This window comes from Gymnoscopelus microlampas (genome assembly GCF_963454915.1).
Source record: "Gymnoscopelus microlampas genome assembly, chromosome: 7".
NCBI lineage: Eukaryota > Metazoa > Chordata > Actinopteri > Myctophiformes > Myctophidae > Gymnoscopelus > Gymnoscopelus microlampas.
The window spans coordinates 34,546,008-34,564,788 of record NC_139944.1 but is presented as its reverse complement, the minus strand read 5'-3'; the positions used below and the strand labels follow the sequence as shown (position 1 = coordinate 34,564,788).

Sequence of the window (18,781 nt, the reverse complement as noted above, 5' to 3'; positions counted from 1 at the left end):
GTGGTAAAATGCTTTTAAAAATGACATTGTTATTTAACCAGCCAAACACTGAGCAAAATGTAAGTGAAAAGAGAAAAAAAAACATCTAAGAGTTCAGGCAGAGTGACATGGACTACCACAGGAAGAGGAAGACAAAGTTTGCCGACCACGCATAACTGTGCTGTTAGACCAGAGCTAGGGCTGTCACCACTATGACATTTTACTTGACGATTAGGCTGATTGACACTCAAATAATTGTCACTCAAATAATTGCGATCAACGATTTAATTGTGTTGAACAATATGAACAAAAATGACATTTCCGTTTGGCATTTATAGGCTTCGCAAACGAAAGGAGAACAGGGCAGATATGACAAACAACATACATCATTTAATAACTGTAGACTATACTTTAAAAAATAGAAAAAACATGAAAGTGGAAATAGCCGATCTACAAGCTCAAAACGCCTCACGACACGTTTTGAGATTGAAGATCTGCTATTTCCACAATTTTTTCAAAATGTTTGAAAATATGTGAAAAATGTTCAACATGGAAATAATGACGATTATGCAAATTGCATAATTAATGCGATGATTGCATACTGATAATGATGATAATGCATTTTTTTTGTATAGCACCTTTCCAAACAAAGTGCTGAACAGAGCAAGGTTAAAAACAACAAAGCAAAACAAAAAAAAACAAATTGTGACAGGCCTAAACAGAGCTCGATCAGAGAGTGAGAGAGAGGGAGGTTATGTGTGATGTCAAACCAGAGCTTGAGGAGGAGGGAGAGAGAGAGAGAGAGAGAGCACCCATGTCACCCACGCAATAACCCGGCCAATGCTGGGTATAGGGTACCAAAACCTGTAAATGCTAATCGACGCGTTGCCTCGCGATGCAGTGTCAGCGCAATAACCCCCGTAATGCCAGGAAGAAGGATTTTATACTTGTGAATCCATCATCTCAGATCCACCCTGTCCTGCCGGCCCTCCATATTTGGGCAAGACTTTAACATAAAAGATTCACTGGAATGTCACGATATTATTAGAGCCCCGTCTTGATTAATTGGGCTCCCAACCTCTCATGATGTGCACTGCATATATCAGATAATTGATGAGTTTACAGCTAGACAATGATGACAGCTTGCATAAACTATGATTTAAAAAAAAGAGAACATCTATTATTAGGATCACTTCCTTGCCAGTCTCTCTCTCATAATGTGTAGAGCTGATATTCTGAGATCTTCATTATTCATTGTGGCTGTAGTTTGTTTGCCATGAAATGGCCTGTCTATAGAGTAGATAGTACATTTTCACTTTCAGCAAATGCTATTACTGAATAGCATTAGCTCTAACTAGAGCTAATGCTTTGCATTAGCTCTAGTTACATATTAAATGCCTGCTGTTAATGCGTCACATACCAGGCCAGTGGCATTTGTACAGTATTGAAATGGCCATCATTTTTATTTATTTATGAATGTACATCAATATTTCATATGGATTATTTTGCTTATTGAAGTGTGTGCATGCATGTTGGGGGAAGGGTGTTATACCCCGTTACCCATTAATACATGCTATAAAGCATGCAGTCAGTCAGTGCAGTTTAGGATATTTATTGTTAATGAGACAAAACATGTGCAGGCACAAGCACATCACCTGTGTATGTTTCCTCTTTCTACAAGAAGGCAAGTCATTATAGCACATGCCACATGGACCGGCATAACTAACCACTGCTTTCATTCCACAACTGAAGCAAGCACTGAAGCATGCTCTCTTTCGATGAACTGACATAATGCTGTCAAGTTCATCGTATAGTAATACATTTAAAATGATAATGAAAATATTATTAATAAATAAAGCTGTTAATTAATTACATTAATTTACCACAAATGTTGTGATGGGACAAATTCACCTGGTTTGAAAATCCATGGAGAAATTCATCCTCTTCTCATAGCATTTAGGCTTAAAAATATCATAGTGGAATTACTTCTAAATTCCTTTCCCCCCCCCCCCCCCCCCCCCCCCCCCACCCCCACACACACACACACACACACACTAATGTGCTTTGTTACGACATCAGCTCCGAAATGAATGACCCTCTTGAAGCTTGTTTGTTTTCGCACTTAAATTAATACCAGAGAGGTGAAATCTAATTTGCGTTCCATCCAGTTTAAATAAACTATCCTGGTAGTCCTACAGGATTGCAGCTCACTTTTTGAAACACTATCCAAGGTGTTTTGACTTGCATGGATAAAAAAAATGGACTGGATCCAAAAGCTGAGTGAGTTGGAGAAGCACAAAAGAATGCATGCTTTGAAAGCTAATGAATGCCAGTGATTTCAGAGAAAAAGACACGTTGGCTAGCTCTACTAAATTGCATTTTAAATTACAGGGCTCTTTAACTCAAAACAAGCGCACTTCATTTGGTGAAAGTTAATAGCGGAAAAGGGTTGTTGTTGTTGGTGGTTGTGGGGGCGGGGGGGAGCTGTGCCAGGGGCTTGGGTAAGTCAATAAACCCATCCCCCACGAGTGAAAATGACACCAGTGAAAGTTACCTTTTTCATATGAACACCGTTCTTAATCAAACGCTGTTGGTCTACTCTAGCTCATAGGTTTCTTTTCAACACCAAATGGAAAGTATTTTATCCAAACAGTAATGTCAAACACACAGCTAATACAAAAGCAGCATACTAAGAGACATGACCAAAGTAATGAGACAAGAACAACAGTCTGGCATGTGAAAGCCGCGGCCTTCCTTCCTGTCCTGCACCCATTTGTCAGCCATCAAAAGTGTGCGAGAATGAGGAGGGTAGAAGATTTAGGGCCGCCCTGTAAAAGCCTTTTTAAGTATGGCCCCTTGGTACCCTATCCATTATCACAGGCAGGGGGGAAGGCTCCGTGCTCGTTGTCAGCAGATGAGATGGAATGTCTCAGACGAACGGAGTGACAGTCAATGTTACAGACGTGATTGGATAGGAAATGAGAAGATGGGATCTGTAAGCAAGGGCCGGAGACAGACAGGAGAGAGAGATGGTTTAAAAAGGTAGGGGCAAATGGGATAAGGAAGAAGAACATGGGCTGGTGTGACCTCAGTATACTATAAGGAGAGAGGATTCAGAGGTCATCAAGCAGAGGAAAGTGGTGTGCATGTGTGTGTGTGTGTGTGTGTGTGTGTGTGTGTGAGAGAAAGGGAGAGAGAGAGAGAGAGAAAGAGATACTTGTGCTAATAGTGTGTGTGGGTGGTTATGGAATTGATGGTGGGGGTTCAAACAGCTGATGCTAGTACTACGGAGCCTGTCGTGAGACAGAAAAACGGGAGGGTGGGATTTCTAGCCTCTGGGCCTAGAGGTATAGGTGTAAAGTTAAAAGGGGTGGAGGAGGTTGCTGGGCAAAGAAAGAGGGGGATGTGCACGTGGGCTGAGAGCAAGTGGGTTATGGATATTAAAGGGTTTGGGAATGGGGAGAGAGGGCACGATGGAAGTAATTAAATGAGAAGCAATGCTGCTACAGCCGTGCTGCTAGTCCTAAGCTACCCCAACCCCCCCTAGCTCATCAGTATTCTATTTCAAGTGAAATTAAGACGTGTGGCACAGATCTATAGCCCACTTATACTAGAGGAGAGCATTCAGAAAAGGCTCTGCGTGGTGGCAATAATGTGCTGCTCCTATAAAACGGCATAACCAGACAAGCCTGAAAAGCAGCATACAATGTCAACATTATATACCAGAAAAGCAAGGTTAAACAGTTACTCATAGCTGAAATGAAGGCTTGGTATGCTACCCCTTTAAGTGAAACTGAAACAAAAACACAACTTCCTAGAAAAAATATTCACCCAAATGCAATTTAAAAAACTAACATGAGTAATCTCTTATTATTAATCTATTTCTTTTGTCTTTTAGTCTGGTTTTAACCATTGCCATACTGTGTGAACAGTGGAGGAATAATCCCCTAGTAATGGATGGTCCCTAATCATTCTCAACACACACCCACATGCTAAACCTGAGCACTGAACACCATATGAAAAATGAAATGCAATCAGATTTGGAAATACAATAAAACCACTAATGGGAATCATACATCCATAATGAGCCAAAACAAAGAAACCATAACATCAGTGTTGCATTAGTCCTATACTGGATCCTATATTTCACAACATATGAATAAGCCTCCGACCTATAATTAAGTCTGTTAGTGAAAAACTGATGGCTGACATCCAGTCTGGCTCGAGCACGTTTTATTTTTCTTTGGCTGTATACAACATCATCATCCCCCCAAAGCTTTCCCTGCATGTTGTATGTGGTCATTTTAGTCATCGTCTGGTTGTCATTGTCACATACATCATACATACATCACACACCACATACATGTTGTGAGGGGATGTACGGGTGAGAGGAGGGAATCCCCTCTGGTAATGATGCCTCCTGCCCTGCCCCCCCCCCTGTCTTTCAGAGACGAGTCACTCATCCATCAGGGCAGGAGAGCTAAGGAGAACCCAACCCCCCTTTGAAAAGATTGAACATTCTGGCTGAGGTAACCTTTTCATGAAATGGGGCAAGAGTGCCAAATCTGGTACACCTTGAAAGCTGGTGAACCCACTGAGAATGACAAGAGGGCATGATGATGGCAGGCCTCTGTCTCTCGCCTCCTCTCTTAAAAAGATGGGATAAATGCTCGGGCGCCAACATCAGAAAATACTTATTGATCTGCTCAAGCTGGCATTATGAGACTGTAATAAGTGACTGTCTGATGTCTGTCTGAGGATTTGCATAGTCTGCAAGAGCTGAGGACAGAGACAGAGAGAGAGAGGGAGAGACAGACTGGCTGTCTCTACAATACTAAGAGCCCAGTATAAACAAGTGCAAGCTCCATCAGCATCCAGCCTCTAAGTCCCCTCCGAGACACATACAAACGGCCCCACATTAAATAAATACCACAGGTGCACATTCAAGTCCAATGAGTACAGTAGATCGATAGCAAAGAGCACACAGCGGGTGATATTGGCAAATTTGAATTTGCTTTGAATGATGCTGAGACAAAGCCCCCCCCCCCCCCCTTAACCCGGGTGTTTTCCCCTACCTCCTCTGGCTCCCCCAACGCGATGCAGGGGTATGATGCCCCATCCCCAGGGACTGTGCTGTCCTCTCTCCTCTACGGTCCTCCTGCTCCTCTTTGTCTGTCTGAGTCTCCGGCTTGTTGTGACTGAGTCAGTGAGTACTGGATTTCTGTGTTGTATCCTCCAAAACCCCTCTGTCCCGGTTGTCAAACACCCCCCCCCCCCAAATGTGTGCGCACACACACACACACACACACACACGCACATGCATTCACACACACACAGTTAGCTCCTCGTCCCAGCATCAACACTCAACTCCACCAACCAGGCCCCGGCCTGCCTCCTGATTATCTGGTATCCTAGCGACAGCCTATGGAATCCCCTGTGAAGCGCAGCATGCTGATTGGACAGCGGATCCCTCTCTAATGAAGATGATGGTAATGATTTTACTCTCCCCTCCCCCTCCTGCCAGAATACTGAATTTTGAGGGCCCTCCATCACATAATGGAAGATAATCACCATCAAATAATATATTTTTGATATTCAAGTAGTTTTGAATATTCAACCCTCTTATATATAGTAATTGCATGACAAACTATATATAATACTCAGAGATAGTGCAGCTGGAATTTTGAGTGGCATTTGAGTGGTACATTAGAAGAATTATTCAGGTTGGGAAAATCAACACCAGTCACAAAGCAAACGCAGCTAAATTCAGACTGGAAGTTTTATTTTTATTTTGTTCACCTATTTTGGCTAATAAATAACACTGTTTTGGGGAGATGTCTTAAAATTTCAGATTGGCTGTTAAAAATAGCGAGTGACTCGCTGTTAAGCTTTGCCCCCTTCCAGCTGTCTGGCCAACAGACAAAGGAGTTTAATATTGACGTCGTTTTCATATTTGACATGCTAAGAGCACAGGTTGGGTCATTTACATGTACAGACCATGTTTCCAAAATGCATGGCCATTTTTCACAAATAATCTGCAGTTTAGAGTGGACTTATTTTGTTTGATATCATTTAACCTAGGTCAAAAGTCTAGAACAGTTAGGCTACTTAGAGGGAATCTAACCGATTGTCATCCCAGTTAAGACCGTAATCATCCCCAATTTTGAGATGCAATTGAGCCAGAGGGATTACCAAAAATGGTGTCTCTCAAAGATAACCCAGGCCATTACCTGCTAAACGGCGACTAAATCAGTGGCAAGGATTAGCCAAATCGTGGTACAGCTTGATGCCGTAATTATATATAAATTAGAATCTGTGAGAAGTAGCACGTTACTGATGGGGAAATGATGAAAAAACATCTGATTATGGCAGTTTGGAGGGGGAGGATAAAGAAGAAAGGCAAAAAAAAATGACAATCTGCCCATATAAAAGTAAAATGTGATATCTTTGCAGTTGAATTTTCCTCTTTAATGAAGACTGCTTTTGTTTATACGCAAGAGGCTGGAATGATAAACCTGGAGAAATGGCCTGATAATGGCATACTTATGGTCTGCTGCTCCTCCAAATGAACACACCAACAAAACTGTCTCGAGTCTAGACATATCGTCGCTGTTGGGTGGAAACCTTGTATCTCCATATTTAAAATGAACGCCTTACTTCGTGCCTTCCTTACTAGTGTTGCACAAAAGTAGCGAAAATAGCTGATCTACAAGCGACTCGCCGTGAGCATGTAGATCTGCGATTTCAGAAAACTAGAGGTTCGGGCCGTGTATATGCACATACTGTATATTGGCATGCCTATGGACATAGTAATTTTGGCAGTTCTGGACAACCACATATCCGAACAACTCGGTGGCGGGCACCGCATTCCCTCGAGTCCTTGCCGATGCGCTTACCCAGTTAGAAGTCGTCTGTCCCATATATGCATATGACCATATATGGGCATAGCCGTCGGATCTGTGGCTCTGGACAACCGGATCTCCATTATGCCTATATTTATGGGCGTATTGGGTTTGTTTATGGTTATGTCTGATTCATAGTTAGTGACGTGGCCGTGGTTCTGCCTATATACTGTATGGGTGTATATCGGGTTTGTTTGTGGTTATGTCTGAGTCATAGTGACGTGGCCGTGGTTCTGCCTATATTGGTGTAGCAGGTTTCTTTATGGTTATGTCTGAGTCATAGTGACGTGGCCGTGGTCCTGCCTATATATGGCCGTAGTTATGTCTTAAGTCATACGGAATTGGCCGTGGTCCACCTCCCATAAGCCAATTTTAATATAGGATGTTTGAAAGTGTGTCTGTGGGTTTAAGAAATATTGAACAAATGAAAGTATTTAAGTGCTTGTGACTAAATAATAACTAGATTGGATGCATTGGAGCACAGGTTCTTTTTTTCCCCCCCATTTCCTGAAAAGTCACGGTTTAGGAGGACATACAAGGTTCCTACCGGACAGCAACGATATAAAATGTAGCCAGTCATGTGCTAGTGTATTGATTGGGGTCATCCATGCACAAACCCCATTGATTATAATCTACTCATTAGCATATAGATTAGCTGGCAGAGGAGACATTTGTGAGCCTAGAGAGACATGGGCGGCGGCGGCGGGGGGGGGGGGGGTGGGGGTCAAAAACTCAGAATAGGGTGGAGAGAATAGGGATAGATGTGTCTCGGTTTGATATGAGCTCTTGATGACATTGATTGGACCTTTAAAAATCTGACAGCCCAGGGGCCCCAAGTAGCCAAGAGATACTTGGGTAAACAGAAAGAAGAGGTACCAAAAAGGCTGGTAATGCATGGGTCTACAATACAAACAAACTCCTCCTTCAGCACAAAGGCTAGACGCATCATCAATTCTGGGAACACTAACACCCTAATAAGCTCTTCTGGGGAGCTGGCTAATAGAAAATAAATGGCCTGTACAAGCTGAAGCCCTAGGCCTCTAGTCTGCGTCTGAACTGTCCTGTATCAAAAGGGAAAAGGGTGCTAGGATGGTCTACATAATTTATCTCTGTAACACCCCTTAAATTCATCAAAAATGATTATCTTAAATGGAGATGCAGCTAAAAGCCATCCATGTTAAGGGACAGGTCTTACACACCGGGAGCGTTTGTTTGTTTCCCCAAAAGAACTGCTGTATGTGTCATGAGTAAAGGCCTTTAGGTGGAGAGATGAACTATAGATGCCGAGCATGTCCTGGAGAACTGGAAACAGTTTTGGGCGAGCATGTTTAACAAGTCAAATATAATCTCAATTTCCTCCCTTTAGTAGAGTAATGGCATGATTGACATGATGATGTGTCTCGTCTAAAAGAACAGATTTCAAGATTACATTTCACTTGCAAATCTGTTATTTTCAACGAGCGACACTGTGGCGTAACGGAGCATAAATTAGGCTTAAGCAGGAAGCCAAATACACCAACAGTGTCAAATAATTTTTGAATAATATTTTTTTCTGTGAAAAGCGGCATTTAATCACATGAGCCCTGCAACACACAGACTACTGGTCTAATCTCAGCACTCTGAAAACACCGTCACTGTATGAGGGGCATCTGGAAGGTGCAGAAGAAACCTTCCTGACCATCACCGCAGAGTGTACGGGTTTGAATCCTCTGTGGTGCATCCCGCTTGGCTGGGTGCTCCAACAATCACAACTGGCCGTATTCAAGGATGGGAAGCCGGGCGGGGAGGGCGGTCTCTGTCCCTGCCTGCACTAGCGACTAAGGTTGGTTAGGGAGCCTGTTCCAACAGGGAGAAGACTAGGTCGGATAGCATGTTCTTCTGCATGTGTTATGCCCTCCCAGTGAACTTCCTCACTGTCAGGTGACGCAGAAGCATCTGGCAACTTAATGTGTATCGGAGGAGTCAAACTGTGCTCGTCTAAACCCTCCCACATTACCAACTGTAGGGGTTAGTAGTGACAGGGATAATGACTAAATTGCGAGGAAGAAAAGGAAAAAACTGGCCAGGAAAAAAAAGAAAACACCATCACTGTGTGCCAAGCCAACATTAACTATTTTTTATTCATTTGATCAATCTTTGGGGACTTTTATGCCTTTATTGACAGGACAGTAGGCTGGCAGGAAATGGGGAGAGAGATGGGGAGTGATACGCAGCAAAGACCGTCGGGATCGGGAGTTTGAACCCAGTCAGGCTACACTGAGCCAAGGTGCCTGGACCGCTACGCCAGCGGTCCACGCCAACAATAAGTCAGTTGTCAGATGTCCAATATCTACACTACATGGATCAAATTAAAATCAGTAACAGAAAAGTGGCAATATAGCCTATTTGTTTAACCACATGAATCCTAGGGTGCATGTCATAGTAGGCGAACAATCGGTGAATACAGGGCAGGCAAACATTCAGCAAAAGTAGCACATCCTGCAAACTCAATGCAAGCATTGTGACTGAGCTTGTATATCGGCTATATTTGGTGAATAGATTTGATGTAGAGGGGGGGGCAAATACAGACCCCTGGGGGACCCCAGTTAATGATAGGGTTGAAGTGGTTAAGGGACATGCCCTGAGTTGAAGATGGCTGAAGGGTCCTATGACCAAACAACTAAAGCAGGAAACGCAGCCTTTGTTGGGATACGTAACACAGAGATACCCCTGATCACCAGGCCAGATCCGCCTGATAGCTGTAATTGAGACATCTGATTCAGATGGACTCCTTCTTACACAGCTGAGTAGGCCAACACAAAAGAAACGCTGGCCACATTCCAGGTACATGTTCACAGCTTTCTGAACACGTGTACGCGTGTGTGTGTGTGTGTGTGTGTCCTATAATCCCAACACGAGCAGCCACACTCTGAGCAAATACAAACTGTCACACTAGATGGTCCCCAGCAAACCCTGGTCTTTTTCTGTTGAGGTTCATTTTAGACATTGCCTACATCTGTGGGATGCAACCCCTAATCCCTTTGTGTCAGAATGCTAAAATCCTGACAATCTCTAAACATCCATGTGACTCTAATAATAGCTACTAAAATAAACCTGCAGGGAAATCGGGCAGAAAGACAGAGAGCATAAAAGAGGGGGAGCAGACATAAAGATTCTTTCTCTGATCTATAAATACCTCCAAAGCCTTCAGATTAGCAACTTGCTTCAATCAGGCCCACTCTATATCAAGGCCATCAAACGCAGGCATGCTTCACATGCAAGGGGAAAACATAAGCTAGGCACGAGCAGCAGTGAAGAACACGTGTGTAGGTGAAAGTGCTTTCTTCGCATCATCAGAGACCTTCACACTACATTTATGTCAATGTCAGCCTGTCTGACTCGAGGTCATGGCATAAAAAGATCAGCTACAGTAGGCCAAGAGATAACAGTGAACGGGTCATTGTTAGAGAATCATTTTGGATAGCATACAGCGTGATAATCGGCCACAATAAAGTTTCTGTTTTGTGACAGTTTTTTGATTTACACCAAAATATAAATTAATAATTAATGTGATAAAAACACATAAAACCACTGTCTTGTCTTGCCCAGCAACGCAATAGAAATTACGAACAAAGCAACCATCAATCTTCTGATGTTAGGTGGTTGATTAATCCACACAAAGTTTATTCCAGGCCAGCACAGCCAAGAACCGTGACAGTTTGCAATTAGCCACTTGAACCCTAGCATCCCTATTCTGGGGGGAATACTTGCTGAAAATAGCAGATATATAAGCTAACAACACAACACAATGTGACACAAGCTTGTAGATTGGCTATTTTTTCAGAGTCTCTAAAAACACTCCAAACTGAAAGAAAGAAAGTTTTTCAGAGTCTCTAAAAACACTCCAAACTGAAAGGATGAAAGGGGTGGGGGGGTAGCAAAAGCCCACTTGACCGTTCGGGCAACCAGGAAACAAACTCCACTTGGCCGACAGTGTTTTTGTACTTGCCCCGGGCAATAGGGTCAATTAGTGTCCACCCCTGGCCTGAAAGCAGTGTTCAAATGCATGCCCGGACTCATTTCCCCTCATCCCTTCTTGGCCTGAAGACATCATCATATATCAGTCTTCATTATACAATATAATCAGCTGATAGCACAAATACACAGCATAATTCAAAAGTAATGGAAAGAGAATAACACATTAAAATAAAATAACATGCAGATAGACTTAATGGGTGGCCATTATAGTAGGACCTCCCCTCTTTTGCATGCCAAATGATTGGTTCTTTACATTAATGTTATATTTTAAAGAAACACATTGTTTTGTTACCACCACGCTTTGACCCTTCTGGTGCGTTGTCCTCGTATAACATAGCAGACATTGACTGGCGAAGGGTCGCACTCAGAATGACATGATCAAAGTTTCTTTACTTTTCTCCATGCCTCTAGTTGCAAGGCGAGTGTGTCCCCACACACTGACAATAGCCGAAACTTTAGTCGTAACTACGGCATATGGAGAAATAAAAGAAACTCTGATCATGTCATTCTGAATGTGACCCTTCGCCTGCCATTGTCATATTTAAAATAAAGAAATAATTTAATACATATATATAATACATATTTAGAGGTAGGACCCATGCACACAGAACATGACAAAAGCACCTTACATTGCGACATACTATTTATGTCATTTTATTACGTTATATACGTATAATGGGGGCCGCCCTAGTGTAGCGGTTAGAGCACACACCTTTCAACAATAAAGAAGATGTAAGTTACATTGGAAGGTGATTTGCAGTTCAGAAGAAATCCATGACCTGATCTGAACTCACCAACTTACAGTGAGCAACTCATGCACTATTCAAACATATTCAGCACCAGTGAATAGATGATAGCGGCGTTGACAACTCTTTGGAAAATTCTGTTCATCGACCTTCACTGTTGTTGAAACAAAGTTTAAAAGGTTTTTATTATTTCGTTTTTTTTCAAAGCTCACTCAACACCAGGGCTGTCCCAAATACCTTTTTAGCGTCACTCCCACACAACACTAGGCAAAACATCCACAAACAGCCAGCGGCAGATCAACATGGGAGCATATTGAAAAAGACAAGTGGATAGTATACACTCCTCATCAGCGGTGTGTAATATGACACATGACACATTTGAATGCTGAAATGATTGTTTGAATGTTATAGCAACATGTTAAACAAGCATCCGAATATTTGGGGCCGACCAGGCCTACTCAATTCATCAGTAACATTACATAGTGACTGCCTGACTGGAAATGATGACCGTTGTCTGATGGCAAAATAACATAATGGCTTTTTATAACCACAGCTGTTAATTTAAATAACTATTTGCAGTAGGCAAGCTGGTGTGTAGGAGGGATGGAGAGGTATTTAATTGAAATAACTATTTGCAGTAGGCAAGCTAGTGTGTAGGAGGGATGGAGAGGTATTTAAATGAGCAGCAGCAAATGTATGCTACTGTATTTTAGTATGCGTTCGGTTCACCTGAAGACAATTGCACAATTTAAATCCAATTTAAAAACAAGCCAGCCAGGTGCTCAAACATAAACAAAATGCAAAAACCTTTCATGATTCATATGAACATGGAAACATTTTTTCACCATGCCAGCCTTCCTCGACTACTCTTCTCACAAAGACGCTTCCGTGCCAGGCCCCATGCACACACTGAAATACCTACTTCCTATCTTCTCAATTTCAATATCAAAGCCTGTTCAATATGAAGGATTGGCACAGAAATTATCCTGACATACATCCTGTCATACCAGTGGTTCTCAGCCTGTAGGTTCGGGATCCCCAAGGGGGTCCCCACATGATTTCTTTTTTTTTTGGGGGGGGGGGGGCAATTTAAAGACTTTTGAGACCTTTTTAATACCTAAAAAGAAGAAAAAAAAGATCATCACTGCTCCAAAAGTCATCAACAAACTATACTATCAAAACTGTTCGAACATTGGCCAGATAATATAAGAAAGAGGCAAACATGTTCAAGCTCACAACGACTTGCATTGCGAGGCTTTGTGAGCTTGTAGATCGGCTATTTTCACAATATTTATCTGTGGAACCGAGTCAAACTAAATTGAATGCCTACATTCCAAGTGCTTGTCAGGGTGGGAGGTCCCCAGTTCAAATATAATTGCTGTTGCCAGACCCAAGGGGTCTGGCTTACATGAGGCTCTGTACCTGTTTTCTTCATACATGGGCATGCCCCCTTTGTCCTTAGGTCCCAGCCAGAAAAATCTGTCCCCCTTTCGTCCATACATGGGCATGTTTTGTACCTGTTTTCTCCATACATGGGCAAAAAAACATGGCCCCGTCCGTTTGTCCTTAGGTCCCAGCCAGAAAAGTCTGTCCCCCTTTCGTCCATATATGGGCGTACACAGGCTGACACGTCATGTGAAGCCCGGCTTATAAAAGTCTGTCCCCCTTTTGTCCATACATGGGCATAGACACATGGGCATCTGCCGGGTCTGGCAGAACCAGGTCTCCTGGTCTTGTTATTTATTTTGGGGGGTAACGGCCTGAAAAGGTTGAGAACCACTGATATGTACAACAAAAACAACTTCAGCATAGCATAGTAACAACGTACTTGTACACCACTGAACATTAGACATGGCAGTGTCCATGCTAGCTAGCCTAGGACTGGACTTTAATTACCAAGACATGCTAAAGTATCTCATGGCCATCTTAGCCAATACCAATATAGTATTTATTACAGGATCAATGATCATTATTGCCTCATAACATCCCAGTCGGAGCAGCTCTGCTTGAAGTGTACGGACAAGGAGACCGGAGCAGCTCTGCTTGAAGTGTACGGACAAGGAGACGCTGGGGCCCTGTATGATAAGATCACCATTTACTGTAACTATACTGTACACCCCCCCCCACACACACACACACACACACACACACACACACACACACACACACACACACACACACACACACACACACACACACACACACACACACACACACACACACACACACACACACACACACACACACACACACACACACACACACACACACACACACACACACACACACACACACACACACACACAGCAGTGGCTCAGGGGTAGAGTGGCCGGATAGAGTGAACTAGAAAACCCAAGGTTCCCAGTTCGATCCCGGGCTGGGGCGCTCCCCTAGAGTTAGTGTCGAAGTGTCCTTGAGCAAGACGCTGAACCCCTCAATCAACCATAGCCCAAAGCACGAATACCCAATGAATAGCAATATTTTATCCAAATATAAAAGGATTGTAACGTATTGCACTAGACAAGCTTCAGCTACGACTATGTGGATGAAAGTGGTAAGAATTGTGTTTGGCTGATTCTCCCAGCGCTGTGTGACCTAAGAGGTCCCGAGGGAGACACTGTATCCCGTAATAATAGCCTTGCTGTCATATTGAGCGGATAAAACAGTCTCCCCCTACAATTAACCTCAGAAGCCTTGTGGAAATTCTAGGAGCTTCTATGGGGACCATTAGATAGAGCCCTTTCATTCTATAAGAAACTGACTGTTCAAACACACTAACCCGTCTCCAGAGTTCAGGCTGACTGGTAGATGATGGCAGGGGGTGTGTAGTGACTGTCATACACAAACACATGCTTGAGTGAACATACAGGGGGGGGTTCATTACATCCATTCATGTTGTTTTGGATACATTTGGGTCAGTGAAAAGACATGGGCACATTGCTCTAAATCCACCATGCCCCCCCCCTGCCCACTACAGCGATGAGAGCGTGCAGTTGTCAAAATAGCAAGGCCCCTCCCCCATCTAAAGGGTCATGACCCAAAGGACAAAGTTGAAGCCCCTCAAAAGGCCACTTCGCTCAATGTTCCACCCCACTTCCAAAGTGCAGGGTTCAAACACCAAGTACATCCTCCTTGGAATTATTAACAGTACTATTTATTAGACAGCCTCCTCCTTACACACATAGGCTAAATATTATTGTCTCCTCCAGGCCGAAGGCGTGTTTTGCACCATGTCAGTCAGTCCGTGAGTGTGTCAGTGTGTCTGTGTGAGCAGCTAATCTCCGGCACCGTTGGGCCGATCGCAGCGAAACTGTGACCGCACATTACCCTGGATGCCAGCGCAGAACCTCTTCCACCCCAAATTTTTCAGATTGGCCAGTTATAGCGCCACCAGGAGGTCGAATTTGCAAATCATTTTTTTATATAACTCCTACAGATTTTGTCCAAACCTCACGCAAAATGGTACACAGTATCTCTATAGTCATTAAACAAAACGGTTGTTTCAGATTTTTCATATTCCATCCTGATTGGCTAAGATCGGCTTCAGAAGTTTGCAGGATTGCTCAGTTTTGAACAAAATGCCTCAAATAATAAACAACCAGGCCGAGGAAGAAATGCCACCCTTTTCACATTGACCTTTTATAGCGCCACCAGCAGGCTGATTTTTGCAAAACATCATTTTTGTTGTGTGCCTCAAAATCATGAACACAGCTCCCGATTGCCGTGAAAGGGCCGAGGAAGAAATGCCACCCTTTTCACATTGGCCTATTATAGCGCCACCAGGAGGCCACAGGCACAATAACCTAACTGACCTGGCGGAGACCTGTGCTCCGAGGAGCACTTTTTGTCTCCGCCAGGCCGAAAGGCATGGCGAGAGAGTATGTTTTACCCCCTGTCCGTCCGTCCGTGTGTCCGTGTGTCCGTCCGTGTGTCCGTCCGTCATTCGATCTGTCTGTGTACAGCTAATCTCCGGCACCGTTGGCTTACTCACAGCCAAACTGTGCACACACAGTCCCTGGATACCAGAGCAGAACCTCTGCCCCAAATTTTTCACAGGGACCTGTTATAGCGCCACCAGGAGGCCGATTTGTGCAAAACACATTTTTTGACACTACTCCTACAGATTTTGTCCAAAAATCCCACAAATCGGTACACAGTATCTCTATAGTCATTAAACGAAACGGGTCTTTCACATTTCTCATATTCCATCCTGATTGGCTAAAAATGTCTTCCAAAGTTTGCAGGAGTGCACCGTTTTGAACAAAATGCCTCAAATCATGAACACAGCATGCAATTTCCGTGAAATTTTGCACGCACATTCCCATTAGGCCGAGGAAGAACTACCATTTGAAAATGTTCAAATCAGCCTCATGGTGGCGCTATAACAGGCCGATTCGTGTTTTTACCTATAATTGCACCGATCTGTGTAAAACTTTGTATGCACACTCCCTATAGGTCAAGGAAAAACCTTTGCCCTGCATTTTTCACATCTGCCTTTTATAGCGCCACCAGTAGGCCGACTTGTGTAAAACACATTTTTTTATACTACTCCTTCCAATTGTATCCAAATTTTACGCAAATCAGTACACATGATCTCTATAGTCATGTGATCACGACGGATGTGTTTGATTTTTCATATTCCATACTGATTGGCTAAGATTGACATCTAAAGTTTGCATTATTGGCTTGTTTTGAACAACATTCTGCAAATCATGAACGCACCGTCCAATTGCGCTCAAACTTTGCACGCACATTCACTTGAGGAACAAATGCCACCCTTTTAACATTGGCCTGTTATAGCGCCACCAACAGGTCTAATTTAGCGAAACGCATGTTTTTAACAAAATGCCTCAAATCATGAATGCAGTCAGTGTCCGATTGTCGTGCAAGGCCTAAGAAGAAATGGCACCCTTTTCACGTTGGCCTATTATAGCGCCACCAGGAGGCCACAATAGCCTACCTGACCTGGTGGAGACCTGTGCTCCGAGGAGCACTTTTTCTAGTTTTCTAGTTTATTCATCACTTTAACGGCATGCCAGCTGCAGCAACTACCAACACACACACAGCTCTATAAGCAAAGGCTTACTTTTACTACTAGTGCAAGTTCCGTGGAGCATTGGTTCTCAAAGTGGGGTCCGGGGACCCCCAGGGGTCCTTGAGGGAGTTCCAGGGGGTCCCCAGCTAAATGATAGATTAGGCACCAAATGGACCCTTATGGGTCTGTAACTCTGAGTCTGAGAGTTAAATTGACAAAGATTTTACAATATAAATTGCGGTCCAAGTGATAGAAATGCCATTAAATGGGGGTCTGTAGCCCTAATGCATGTCAAACTGGGGGTCCTTGAAATTAAAATGGTTCAGAATCACTGCTAGAGACGTAAAAAATCTTCTCTTATGGGGGTCCCTGAGGCATATCTTTTGAAATGGGGGGGTCCGCGGGCTAATAAGTGTTAATTTGGGGGTCCTTGACATGAAAAAGTTTGAGAACCACTGCCGTAGATAGATCCTCTGTAGACGCTGCAGACTTTCAGTTAGCGATCAAGCTAAACGTGTTAATGTGTGTCTGCGGAGATCTAGGGGCGATCGATCAGATTAGGATCAACTCAACGGCGTTCCGACACACATACGGCTACGACCATTGATCGTCATGCAAGCCGGAGGGGGGTCTGGGTCTCAAGGCCGCTAGAGGCACAACAACATGCACTTGAAATCAACAACGTGCTTTAAACGCCATACCTTCGGGCGGTAGGCCTGGTGGGTGCTCCCTCCGGGGTTGCTCCTGCACTGCTGCACTCTGTTTACCCTGATATTCTACTCCATTTCGGCATGGATGTGGCTTTTATTTATCCGACAGTCTTGGAATGAACCAAGCTAACAGCGGAGGAGCAGGGGTGAGAGAGAGGAACCCGTGACTCACGTGACCGCGCTCGTCCAATGGCCGGAGGAATTGCGGTATTCGACCCCGCCCCCGTCCCCTCAGACCCCCCCCTCGCCCCCCTCCCCTGTCAGGTCTGTCCCAGCTAACTGTCATGATCTCCATAGTAACAACAATGGGGATTTAACCCTTGTCTAGGTTGTTTGTAGCAATTGTATACACGCACACACACACACACACACACACACACACACACACACACACACACACACACACACACACACACACACACACGCGCGCGCGCGCGTGCTGTCTGTCTGTCTGTCTGTCTGTCTGTCTGTCTGTCTGTCTGTCTGTCTGTCTGTCTGTCTGTCTGTCTGTCTAGCTAGCCTAAATAAGGATTGTTTATACATCAGCATTATACATATTTGTTTAGGCTACTTTTTTAGTGTGTCTTGTTTATATCAGCATTATATATATATATATATATATATATATATATATATATATATATATATATATATATATATATATATATATATGTATACGTATATACGTATACGTATATACATATATATATCTTTTTAGGCTACTTTAATTTAGTCTGTCTGTCTGCTTTCATAGCCTATATCTGTAAGGATTGACTGTCTATAGCCTACATCAGCATCATATTTTTACTTTAATTTTGTGTGTGTGTGTGTGTGTGTGTGTGTGTGTGTGTGTGTGTGTGTGTGTGTTAGATTACATTCTATGATCAGTTGCACTATAAGGATTCATGGCTATGCATCCCTGCCCTGGCTGTCATAAACAAAACCTTCATATTACAATTTCAGTTTGTAGGCTACGAATACAAACAATTAACGATTGCGAGTTCCATAACTTTATCCTTGGAAAAAACTGAATCACTCTCCTCATGACTGTACATAGTATTCACTCCATTCACAAAAAAATCCTGCTGCTATTTAAAATGTGTGTCCATGTAGGCCTATTCATATGGAAATGAATGACCCATCATAGAATGAACAGCAGTAGTGTTTCAGGGAACCCCTTTGTGTTGTTGTGTGTGCAACACGAGGAGGCCTGCAAACACTGAATAATTGATCGGAATATGACTTATTTGGTTGGCCCACGAGTTAATTATCTGCTATTTCATAGCTCCCCGGATACCTTGATCCTATAGCGTCAGCATGGACATGGTATACAGTGACAGAAAACCCAGTTATTCCCCAATGGCCTGTATGATGGGCTTGCAGCCAGCCAGG

At 43.4% G+C, this 18,781-nt stretch overlaps 1 protein-coding gene across 2 annotated transcripts in view; it reads right to left on the bottom strand.

The window, feature by feature from the left end:
- phc2b (polyhomeotic homolog 2b) overlaps positions 1 to 17,511 on the bottom strand; it is a 56,480-nt gene extending 38,969 nt beyond the window's left edge. For both annotated transcript variants that reach the window (XM_084062874.1, XM_084062873.1), the window contains exon 1: positions 17,381 to 17,511. The gene's annotated coding sequence lies outside the window, so the exon portion shown is untranslated. The remainder of the gene's footprint in view (positions 1 to 17,380) is intronic.
- Positions 17,512 to 18,781: the final 1,270 nt, after the last annotated feature.